This window comes from Theropithecus gelada, chromosome 6, assembly GCF_003255815.1.
Source record: "Theropithecus gelada isolate Dixy chromosome 6, Tgel_1.0, whole genome shotgun sequence".
NCBI classification, from domain to species: Eukaryota; Metazoa; Chordata; class Mammalia; order Primates; family Cercopithecidae; genus Theropithecus; species Theropithecus gelada.
In genome coordinates, this window is record NC_037673.1 from 112537537 (window position 1) to 112550800 (window position 13264).

Below are 13264 nucleotides of genomic sequence, written 5' to 3' on the forward strand. Positions count from 1 at the left end.
AGCCAATATCGTACTGAATGGGCAAAAGCTGGAAGTATTTTCTTTGAAAACTGGCAAAAGACAAGGATGTCCTCTCTCACCACCCCTATTCATCATAGCATGGGAAACCCTGGTCAGGGCAATCAGGGAAGAGAAAGAAATAAAGGTATTCAAATAGAAACAGAGGAAGTCAAATTCTTTTTTTGCACATGACATGATTGTATATTAAAAAATACATTGTCTCAGCCCAAAATCTCCTTAAACTGATAAGCAACTTCAGCAAAGTCTCAGGACACAAAATCAATGTGCAAGCATTCCTATACACCAATAATAGAGAGCCAAATTGTGAGCGAATTTCCATTCACAATTGCTACAAAGAGAACAAAATACCTAGGAATACAGCTTACAAGGGAAGTGAAAGACCTCTTCAAGGGAAACTGCAAATGACTGCTCAAGGAAATAAGAGAGGACACAAACAAATGAAAAACATTCCATGCTCATGGATAGGAAGAATCAGTATCATGATAATGGTAATACTGCCGAAAGTACTTTATAGATTCAATGCCATCCCCATCAAGCTACCATTGAACTTCTTCACAGAATTAGAGAAAACTACTTTAAATTTCATATGGAACCAAAAAAAGAACCCATACAGCCAAGACAATCCTAAGCAAAAAGAACAAAGCTGGAGGCATCACATTACCTAACTTCAAACTATACTACAAGGCTACAGTAACCAAAACAGCATGGTACTGGTACCAAAACAGATACACACACACACACACACACACCCCCACCCAGTGGAACAGAACAGAGGCCTCAGAAATAACGCCACACATCTACAACCATCTGATCTTTGACAAACCTGACAAAAACAAGGAATGGGGAGAGGGTATTCTGTTTAATAAATGATGTTAGGAAAACTGGCTAGCCATATGCAGAAAACTGAAACTGGACCCCTTCCTTACACCTTATATAAAAATTAACTCAAGATGGATTAAAGACTTAAATGTTAGACCTAAAACCATAAAAACCCTAGAAAAAAACCTTGGCAATGCCATTCAGGACATAGGCATGGGCAAAGATTTCATGGCTAAAACACCAAAAGCAATTGACAAATGGGATCTAATTAAACTAAAGAGCTTCTGCACAGCAAAAGAAACCATCATCAGACTGAACAGGCAACCTACAGAATGAGAGAAAAATTTTGCAATCTGTCCATCTGAGAAAGGTCTAATATCCAGAATCTACAAAGAGCTTAAATAAATTTACAAGAAGAAAACAACCCCATCAGAAAGTGGGCAAAGGATATGAACAGACAATTCTTAAAAGAAGACATTTATGCAGCCAACAGACATACGAAAAACAGCTCATCATCAGTGGTCATTAGAGAATTGCAAATCAACACCACATTGAGATACCATCTCACGCCAGTTGGAATGGTGATCATTAAAAAGTCAGGAAACACCAGATGCTGGAGAGGATGTGGATTAGTGGGAATGCTTTTACATTGTTGGTGAGAGTGTAAATTAATTCAACCATTGTGGAAGACAGTGTGGCGATTCCTCAAGGATCTAGAACCAGAAATACCATTTTATCCAGCGGTCCCATTACTGGGTATATACCCAAAGGATTGTAAATCATTCTCCTGTAAAGACACATGCACATGTATGTTTATTGCAGCACAATTTACAATAGCAAAGACTTGCATCCAACCCAAATGCCCATCAATGATACACTGGATAAAGAAAATGTCCATGTATACACCATGGAATACTATGCAGCCATAAAAAAGGATGAGTTTATGTCCTTTGCAGCATCATGGATGAAGGTGGAAACCATCATTCTCAGCAAACTAACACAGGAACAGAAAACCAAAGGCTGCATGCTCTCACTCATAAGGGGGAGTTGAACAGTGAGAACACATGGACACAGGGAGGGGGGCATCACACACCAGGGCCTGTCATCATGTGTGGGGATAGGGGAGGGATAGCATTAGGAGAAATACCTAATGAAGATGATGGGTTGATGGGTGCAGCAAAGCACCATGGCACGTGTATACTTATGTAACAAACTGCACATTCTGCACATGTATCCCAGAACTTACAATAAAATCTGCCCATTATTTTGTGAATTATCGTATTTAAACCTTGCTGCTGGTTGATGTCCAAAATAAGATTTTGCTTAGTGGTATGTCCACAGCTTACAAAAGATTAGAAAAATATATCTTTCAGCCCAGCAACTTTATATAGTACGTATGGTAAACTGTGTTGAATGTTAAGAAAACATCCCATATTGGCTTAACAGCTGCTATTTTTATAGCAAGAGGATTTTATTTAATATGTAAGGCTGAAGGGAGGGAGGAGAGGAAAATAAAGAAAAGCTTTGGATTATTAAAGGTGTGCGAAGGCTGTCACTTACACTGCTTCAGGGATAAACAGGAGGAAAGGAGTACTCAGAGGGAGTGAGCAATTAAAGAAAAATACTTTGATGATGCTAATTGTGTTCTGTAGGAATATTGATGCTTCCTCTTTGTCTCTAAATGTGCTACCCTGAATTACAAGTTACCTTTAGCTTTTTGATTCTACAAAATCATAGGAGGTCCCTCAAATCTGGAGCATTTGCTCAGACTAACTATTGCTTTATGTTATCTACCCTAGGTAGGAAATATTTAAGTGTTTTTTCTTCAGTCCTACAGAGTTTTAGTCTGATACCTAGGAAACAGAGCTGAGTTCCTATTTGAAAAGATTTACTCGGTGTTTTGTGTTATGAAGTCATACTCCAGAGTATCTTTTAGAGCCATAGCCCTGAACCAAGCTAGGAGGCATGGAGAAGAGGAGCACAGGGCTTCTGAATCCTGGCTGTGCATAGATGTAGTTTAAAATTGAAATATTACTAACCTTTACTCATCTGAGATAGTAAGATTTTGGAGCTTAAACTCTTCATGCTTTTTAATTACAAAAAAATACGATGAAATTTCAGTGTTGCTATTTTTGCAAAAATTTGAGTAATACAAGAATTGACAATATTAGAGGATGTCTTTAATAATTTTATGCAACACAATCAGATCTTTAACTTTTGCTCATGTAAAGTTTGTAAAATATAAACTGCTTAAAATAATGGCAGTATTAGAGTACTGAGATTCATAATAATGTAAATTAATACATATAATCCTTTCTTTTGTTTGTATATTATCTTTTAATATATAATGAAAATATTTAGGTAGTAAGTATTGAGGTTAAGGCAAAGTCATATAATCTTAATTCATCTAACAGCTGCCTCTTGTTTCATATTTATTCCATTTTTGAAGTAGTTACAAATGAAAAAAAATTGTATTAATGCCTTGGCATTGAACAGCAGTTCTTAGAAATCAGGAAATTTCTAAGTTATACTTCCTCTAGCAGCAATGTATCAACATTATTTCTATGAGTTTAGTTATATTCAATATTCCTGTTATATATACACCTTTAAAATGTTATATAAGCCAATTTAAGCAAGTTAATATTAGAGTAGAAGTGTAAACTTCGGAATTTCCTGATTTTTAACATTTTACTTTCTATGTTATTTTGGTGAACTGGATCATCCAACTTAATTTATACAGTTAATATGAAAATACAAAGAGCTAGGTTTTTTCAGCCATCATATTATGAATAGCTTTTTTTTTAAAAAAAAGAAAAAAATACTATTTCATCCTCTATAATGAAGTACTTAGTGTTTGCCCTTCACTTTTGGTAGCTTTTAATTTTTACCTCTCCAGCTATGATCTGAAGTCATTCCAAAACTTATGGTCGGTTCTTTGTTTTCAGTAGAGGAATTATAGTTTCATAAATTATCCACCTACTCTAGATGCATTGTAGAGATACAAATAGAATTGCATATACTAACTGCAGAAGCCAAAGCATTGGTTATCACCTTCCTTGTTGATCCATTTTTTCTCCAACTGTTTTGGGGTTTTTGTTTTGTTTTGTTTTTATTTTTTGGAATAAGGACAGTCATAGTAATATGAATTCATTCCTTAATTCTTCTATTCAACAAACATCTATTGAAAATGTGCCATGTGCCATATACTTCCAGGTATTGAAGATACAGTAGTAACCAAAGCAAAGTCCTTTTCTCTCAGAGCATTCATTCTAGTAAGTGGAAAAAGAACGTAGATTGAGTAAGTGTATACTCCATCAGGTTGTGATAAACACGATGAAGAAAAATTAAGTAGGTTATGGAGATGGAGACCAATAAAGGTACTATTTAGACTGGGTAGCTAGGGAAGGCTTTTCTTCCTGGTAAGATAATATCTAACTAGATACCCAAAAGAGATGTGCATGTCTTAAGGAAAAACAATCCAGTAAGTAGGAATACCAAATGCAGAGACCCTGAGATGGAAGTGTGCTTGCTAAATTCCCAGAAGGAGGCTAGTGTGGCAGGAGTAGAGTGTGTGGGAAGAGAGGTTCAGATGATAAGGTGAGAGTAATAATGGGTATGGGAGGACATGGAATTCTATATTGCCTTATAGGCCTTGATAAAGACTTTGAATTTTCCCCAAAATGGAGGATGTTGAGCAGAAAAGATACATGTTCTGAAGTATAGTCTACAAGGTTCACTATAACTACTGCACAGAAAACAGATTGCAAGGGAGCAATGATATAACTGATGGATAATCAATTAATAGAATAACCATTCAGTCAAGAGATGGTAGTGGTTTCGTCCAGAATGATGATGGTGGAGGTAGTGAAAGGGGAAATTCCAAAATACTTTGAAGGTGGAGATGATAGGATTTGTTGGTTAGATACAAAGTGTGGGACAAAGTGAGTCATTAAAGATAACTCCAAAATTTACCTGGATAACTTGTGTCTCTCTTACTTGCGTATAGTTGTCTTTACAGAAATCCTCTCCTAACCACTTTGGATTTTCTCTAGGTAGTAGCCACTCTTACTCCATTTTTAATCAAAGCTAACAGTTGCCTTTGAAGTCTGTTAATGTGTCCCATAACTTCTCTATAAAGAAATGGTCAATTTCTAAATGTTTACTTAAGTTTGAAACTCCTTTAAGCAATTTAAAACATCAGATTAACTTTTCTTTCTTTTAAATAATTGTACCTTATGGCAGATATAATATAGCTTGCTGATTAAGAGATGTGGAGAACCAGTTTGCTGGGGAACAGAGCTCTTTGTGGTCTCTCATAACTATTTCCTTCCTGAAGATCTTTCTAAATGCCACATTCAGAGTGACTTTTCTCACCACCACATTTCAAACACTCGCATTACTTTCTACCTCCTTACCTTGTTTTATTTGTCTCAGTTGTATTTAATATATGATATATATATTTGTTTTTAATTTTTGTGTCTGTATCACCTCACTAAAATACAAATTTCGTAAGGGCAGTGGCTTAAAAAAAAAAAACTGCTGCAGCTCAGTGGGCTAGGTAGTTAGTAACTTACTGTAAATGAATTGAATGAATAGTCGGTTTTAAGTAGATGTCCTTATGTCACATAATGGGTGTTTATTAAATGGCAGCATGAAAAGAATAATGGGCATCCTTGTACATTGCCAGTGTGAATGAATGTAAAAGTGTATAGCCACTCTGGAAAACTATATGGCACTTCATAAAAAAATTATATATAGAATTACCATATGACCCAGCATTGGTACTTCTGGGTGTATATTCAAAAGAATAGCAAGGACTCAGATATTTATACACCCATGTTTGTAGCAGCAGAATTCACAATAGCCAAAAGGTGGAGGCACCCCAGGTATCCATTGGCAGATGCATGGATAAACAAAATATGGTATATACATGCAATGGGATATTATTTGGTCTTAAAAAGGAATGAAATTCTGCCATATGCTGCAACATGGATGAAACTTGAAGACATTACGCTATGTAAAACAAACCAGTCACAAAAGGACAAATGTTGTATGATTTTATTTTATGAGGTACATAGAGCAGTCAAATTCATAGAGACAGAAAGTAGAATGGTAGTTGCTAGAGGCCGGGGGAATGAAGAGTAGGGAGTTATTGTTTACTGGGTACAGAGTTTCAGTTAAAGAAGATGAAAAAGTCTGGAGATGGATGGTGGTGATGGTTGCACAATATGAATGTACTTGATGCCACAGAACTGTATACTTAAAATGGCTAATTTGGTAAATTTTATGTTACGTATATTTTACCACAATTTAGAAAAAGATAAAAATGTTCTGAGCTTGAATCTCACGTTCACCTTGTTGGCTTTTTGGACTTATTCACTGTTTGTTTGTTGAGACAGATCGTCTCTGTCTCCCAGGCTGGAGTGCAGTGGCGCAATCTTGGTTCTCTGCAACCTCCACCTACAAGATTCAAGCAATTCTCATGCGTCAGCCTCCAGAGTAGCTGGGATTACAGGCATGTGCCACCACACCCTGCTGATTTTTTTTGTTTTTAGTAGAGACAGGGTTTGCCAGGCTGACCAGGCTGGACTCAAATTCCTGGCTTCAAGTGATCCGCCCTCCTCGACCTCCCAAAGTGTTCGATTTACAGGTGTGAGCCACCGTGCCCAGCCTGGACTTATTCACTGTTCTGCTTTAGGCTTTTACAAATAGAATCTGAAACATTTAACCTAACATCTGAGATGTGGGTTTGCCACTATTATTCCAAGTCCTTTAATTTTGTATGTCTTCATTTTAAAGTCCCTAAAGCTCATGTTATTAATGGTTATTTTCCTATATGTTTTACTTTATCTTGCATATAAAATTCATATTTTAAAGTCTTAAATTCTGTTTTCTGATGTTGAGGTCCTATAAGGTTGTACTCTTAATGGGTATAATAATAATTAAATAATTTTCTCATTTAATTATTATTTTTAAAAAATTTCCTAGTTACTGATTCTCATGTTGTTATTCTGTGTTATAAATTATTTATTTCTTATGATTGTTGTCAGTATCTCCCTAAATCTAATAAGGAGACAGAAATCACAAAGTAATTTTAAACAGGGGAAGTTTAATATAAAGGATTATGAAGCTGTGATATGTGAGTAACTATAAAAGTGTAAAGAGAACTGGAACAAACATACTAGGCCTGAAGGAGGAGAGTCTTTAAGGAAAGAACAACTTGGAAGAGGGTCCTTCCCCAAAGTTAAGAGTTCAGACCTTGTTAGAGAAGGTATAGTCTGCTGGGGCCAGAGTTGGTCTGTAGTTGCTGGACAAGCAGGAAACAATCTTTTTGGGGTTGCAGTCAAGCTGAGGCTCCTGCATGGGCTTGCAAAGGTAGTCACAGTGCCACTGACTGGTAGCATGTTCTAGAACACGTATTGTGTTGGAAGAGCCTTAGGTGATTAAGACAGGGATCCAATGGACAAAGGGTCTGAATGGAGATGGAAACGGGAGGGATTGATGGTATTGGGTGGACCAGAAATAAGCTGGGACATTTGGAATGGTTTTTGAGAAAGGAAAGAAAGAGACGACTGTATTTTTCTTCCTCCTCTCATCTTATATTTAAAATACATGTAAATGTAAATGCTCTTTCCATTAATATGTTTTCATCTTCATTGCTTTAACTGAAGCTTTTATTATCCCCATCCTAAGGGACTGCATTATTCTCCTAATTTATCTTCCTGCCTTCAGAATCTTCCTCTTCCAACCTAGTGTCATTTTTCTGAAACAAAGTTCTGATATGATACTTTCCTGCTTAAAATGTCTAAGTGACCCTCCCCCGGCCAACTGCAGAATAATGAGACTTTGTAGGATCAGATCTCTGCCTACTCTGTTTCTTTTCATCCCACTTTCCCATAGTCATCCTGGGAACCTTCTGCATTCAATTTTTCAAAGATTTTCAAGCATCATTTTCTTCTCCTTTGCATATTTTATCTCTTCTCTTCTCCCTTACCTTTGCATCTGGAAAAATCTATCAGTCCTTTAAAACTTATATGCCACCTAGTGTTTCCTTGTTTGCCCAAACCTTCCTCAGTGCTAAGTGGCCATTTTACTTTGAACATGCTTTCATTTGTATATGTATCTCTCATCCCACTTCATACTGAGTTTTGTTTCCTTATTCATATTTTTCCTTTTGGAATTTACACAGCACATAGTGGGTGCTTAATAAACGTTTATTATCTGAACAAATAAACCTGCATTCTTGGCTTTAATATTCTTTTACTCAGATAATATGAGCATGTACCCTAACTTAAAAAGATAGGGTTCAGAATGGTACACATTATACTTGAGAGTTATTTGGACTCTTGTGTGTTTTGTGCCTGCAAAAGAAATAAAACCCTATTTCTATAATTACTTCATTTTCCTAATGTTTAGATATATAGCTGTATGATAGATAAAGCAAGTTAGAGATAAGGAAAGTAAGGTGAAAATGAGCCATCTGCTGAAATGAATGATGGAGTTGAAATAGAAACCATTTCATTTTGGATTGTCTTCCTTTATTTGCACTAGTATTACAAGATCGCTTAGATAAATATTTATTTATTGAGCCTCTACTATGTAACGAACATTGTGTTAGACCTGTGATTCTAGGTTCTTTCCCACCTCTAAGATTCTGTGATTAATTAGTAAGATTTAAGCCTTAAACAAAACTTACTTTATAAAATTGTTCCAAAGTAGATAATTACATTACGTATTTGGAGTTATTATACAATTACTATAAAATTAACACATATTAAAGTACAGTAAAACCCCTGAAGACACCAAAAATGTACCTTGGGTTTGCAAATGTACATGTGTAAATATTTATAATTTTAAAAATTTGTGCATAACTATAATAACGGGGATGATGCCCCCTGTTTGAGTTCCTGTTCCTAAAAATATTCACTATTCTAATAATTCCTAAGAAGCACTTAATATTGTATATAGCACCAGGAGATATATATCATCTCAGGCCAAGTTTACTTTCTAGCTAGATGGGCCTTTTGCAGTTAGTTGACTCTGCTTTGCTTTGCTTTTTTTTTTTTTTTTTTTTTTTTTGAGATGGAATCTTGCTCTTTTTCCTAGGCTGGAGTGCAATAGTACGATCTTGGCCCACTGCAACCTCCGCCTCCCAAGTTCAAGCAATTCTCCTGCCTTAGCCTCCTAAGTAGCTGGGATTACAGGCACGTGCCACCCTGCCCGGCTAATTTTTTTTTTTTTTTTTTTTTTGTATTTTTAGTAGAGACAGGGTTTCACCATGTTGGTCAGGCTGGTCTTGAATTCCTGACCTTGTGATCCACCCGCCTCAGCCTCCCAAAGGGCTGGGATTACAAGCGTGAGCCACCACGCCCGGCCCCAACTCTGCTTTTCTTAGTAGCATTAAGGAAAGTTGGTTTATAGTAAGGTTTTAGCACAAAGGTTAATGCCCTGATTTATTCTCAGAAGTGGTTAGCTGTAGTTGATGCAGATGGTCATTAGGATGTATTCATATAAATATCTTCCATTCCAAAGTGTTAAGAAAATATAACATTGTATACTTTAATTATTCAATTACATTAGATACATGTTATTTAATAATATACCTGAACCAGAGACTTAGGGATTTCAGATGCTCTTTGTTAAAGGAATACAAAATAAGCTTGTTTTAAAATGTAATACATCATGCTTCTGGCCCCATGTTTACCCATGTAATTTTATGATTCCATAGATAAAATAGCTGAAAGAGAACCATTATGTTATCAAACACTGTGTCATGCTTGCTGAGTTTGCAAAAATATAAAACATACAATACGTAACTTTTATCTTCGGGAAGTTTATAACCTAGTAAATAAGATTCAATACACATAAAATCTTTAATGTACGATTAAGTGATAAAGCATTAAGACTATAAGTGTTCTAGGAGTTAAATAATTTTAAAACAGATTTTAGAAACAATCTAATACCTCATTTTTTTGATGAGGAAACAAAAGTCTAGACTAGCTGTTTAACTCAAAAATCCACCCAGAGTTACACTACTGGATAATGTCAGAACCAGAGTAAGAACACAGGTTTCCTGACTTTGGCCTGGTACTCTTTCCGTTTGTAAATACCCATGAGCCTGTGTGGAATGGGCTTGATTCAAAGCATACAGAAGAAATGAGACATTGAAGATATGGGTAGATGGTGGGGAGAAGAGCTCTTCCACAATGGAAGGAGCAAGAAGGAAGCTTAAAAGACCTGGCACAGAGCATAGGGGATGGCCTAATGAGAGTAGAAGGTACACAATAGGAATTAATTTCAGTTAGTAACCTGGGCCTGGATTGAAGAGGTCCTTGCAAACCAGGTAGTTTTTATGGGATAGGCACCAGAATGCTTTTATAGATTTCTTGAGCAGAATGACTTGATAAAAATTATATCAGTTTTATCAACTGGAAGGTCAGTGTGATGGTAACCATGAAAGACTGAAGTAATATTGAGGCAGGAAAAGGTAGTAGTAGTAGGAATGAAGTAGAAAACTGAAATCTATAAGATGTTTCTTGGAGGAAAATGATTGAACAAGATGGCAGTTTTCTATAGAAAATAAAGGGAAGAAGAGTGTAGCAAGCAGAATGCTATTTCCATGGACAGAAATAAAATAACTTGGAAGGAGGGCTGGGATGAATTGAGGTTTTAGGGTTAATAATTGATTATATCTGTTGTATACACTCAGAGGCGCTTAGGTTATCTCTGTACATTTTCAGTTATATGTATAAAACATTTTTGAATGGAATAATACATTCAGGTTTATAGAAACCTTGATGGAGATGGTTTAATACAAATTAGCAATAGTATATCTAAATTTGTAATTGTCACTGATCTATTGCTTAGGATATATTTTAAAATGTGTTCACTAAATTATGTTTTCAGTTATTCATTTATCTTTTGTTTAGATCCTAAGCCACTGAAATGGAGTACGAGAGAAGTGTATATTTTTTCTAATTTGATTTTTTTCCTGTATGAGTCTTGGAATAATGGATTTGATTTTTATACATAATTTTAGTGCCTCATATTTTTAATAATAGTTGCCTAGAGAATACAATTTATTGTGAAATTTTCTATTAGCAATTCATTCTAACTGTTTAAGAAATTATACATTTTCTCTTTTTGTGACCTTCATTCTTAAAAGTTTGTTTGAAAAACAATTTTAGTGAAACTAAAATTAAAAAGAAAAACAAAAAAAACCCTGGCTAAAAAAATGTATTTTTAAAGCTATTTTTATAAAAATCAATTTTTTTTTGACTTGGGGTCATTTAGGGGGATTGTATATATTGTAGTATATCAACTGTTGACTACATTTTAATTCTTATCATTTTAATGAATTTTTTGTTGTAATTTTTAGGAGAAAATGAGGAAATGCTTATTTTAAAAGTCTTAATTATCCATATGTGGTGGCTCCTGTCTCTCATCCCAGCACTTTGGGAGGCTGAGGTGGGCAGATTGCCTGAGCTCAGTAGTTTGAGACCAGCCTGGACAACATGGTGAAACCCTGTTTCTACAAAAATTACCTGGGCATGATGACACACACTTGTAGTTCCAGCTACTTGGTGGGCTGAGGTGGGAGGATCACTTGAGCTCGGGAGGTTGAAGCTACAGTGAGCTGAGACTGTGCCGCTGTACTCTGGCCTGGGCGACAGAGTGAGACCCTGTCTCCAAAAATATAAAATAAAATTTTAAAAAAGTGTTTATTATTCTTGCTGCACTTTCATTTTAATTAGAAATCTATTTTATTTCTCTAATGTACTTCTCTGTTGGATTACATTGAGATCTCTGGAAGTGGTATGTGAATGTATGGTCAGTTGATATTCAGTATGTGAATTCTAAATGCTGACGTTTATGCTTTTGGGATGTTTGTTTACCAGCATTCATATTATTGACCAAGATTATGCTTTATATCTTCTGTTTTCTGAAGTTGTGTGAAACAGTGATACAGTGTAAATTAAAGCTGAACTAGTTTTTTACAACTAATATGAAAGAAATTAGCAGAAATCAGAGTAGTTTAAACCTATCTACATTATTGCTACTGGGTTTTGAGTCATAGATTTTAAAAAAAGTATGAAACATGGTTAATCATAAAAATCCACATAAACAAGGAAATAATAATAGGAAGTCTGTTTTGTTGAATTCTAGAAATATTTTTAGAGAAATATTATTTTGAAATGTGCTGGATACTTCTGGTCCAAGGACCATACTTTGAGAATCACTGTTATAGATCATGGTGGAACCATTTGACCTAATCAAGATGAAAATGAGAAGGAAGGTTTTTTAATTTAAGAAAGTGATCTTTAACTTCCGGCACTGTGCTCTTGCTTATCACGGTAGTAGGATATTATAAAATTAGCCAACATCTCAGCATTTCTTTAGCTAAACTTTCTACTATATTCATTTATTCAGTAAATATTTAGTAAACATCTAATATGTGCCAGGCATATTTAGAACTGGAGATAGAGTAGGATAGACATAGCTCCTGCCCTCATGGAGTTTATATTCTCTTAGGGGACATATATATGGACAAAAACAGGTAAACAGGCAAATTATGTAGTTGCCAGTTGAAATATGCCATGTGAAGGACAAGAACAAGGTGATAATTGATACTGTTAGCAAACTATTTTAGGTGTGGTGATCTCTGAGGAGATGGCATTGCAATTGAGACCCACAGAAGAGAAGCAACTAGGTCTGTTAGGAGGGAGGCGCAATATTCGAGTAGACAATTGAATGTATGCAGGCTCTGAGGAAGAAACAAAGTTTCTTTAGTCTAAGAACTGATAGTACTCTAGCTCTAGGCTACCATTTAATATTAAGGTTATGGATGGAAGGCAGGGAGGGAGGTGAAAGAGAAAGGAGAGAAATTAAGAACAATAGGTTACTGGTTTATGTAAATTAATGAATGGTAGTATTGTTTACTGAAATGGGGAAGAGGTGTGGGGGATGGATGTTGGGGATCTCAGCTGTGTTTTGAGAGAGTTTGAGCAAAAAACAGTCAGTTGAGGTGATTAAAAATTGATACATTAAAGTGAGAAAGAAACTTTGTTGCTGAGAAATTTAGAATATTTCTCAGATATTAATAAAATTTAGAGAAAACAGCATTTTAGAGAAAACACAAAGATTATCAATTAAGAGGAAAACAATCTATTTGAGGAGGTTTAAGGGAATGTTGACATATACAAATCTTAAAAAGTTAGAAAGCCAAGTAAAAAGGGATTAAAATTCTATCTCCGAGTGGAAAAAATCAGATTGTCCAGAAAATAATAAATGATTGATGTGGTTTGACTGTGTCTCCCCAACCAAAATCTCATCTTTAATTGTAATCCCCATAATCCTCTCATGTCAAGGGCGGGATCAAGTAGATGTAATTGAATCATGGGGGCAGTTTCCCCCATGCTCTCCT

At 35.4% G+C, this 13264-nt stretch overlaps 1 protein-coding gene across 7 annotated transcripts in view; it reads left to right on the forward strand.

Annotated features, from left to right (window-relative positions):
• COMMD10 (COMM domain containing 10) overlaps positions 1 to 13264 on the forward strand; it is a 238011-nt gene that overhangs the window by 110772 nt on the left and 113975 nt on the right. The window contains exon 6 of one of the 7 annotated variants that reach the window (XR_003119886.1): positions 10770 to 10801. The exons of the other annotated variants lie outside the window; for them this stretch is intronic. The gene's annotated coding sequence lies outside the window, so the exon portion shown is untranslated. The remainder of the gene's footprint in view (positions 1 to 10769; positions 10802 to 13264) is intronic. 7 annotated transcript variants of the gene reach the window in all.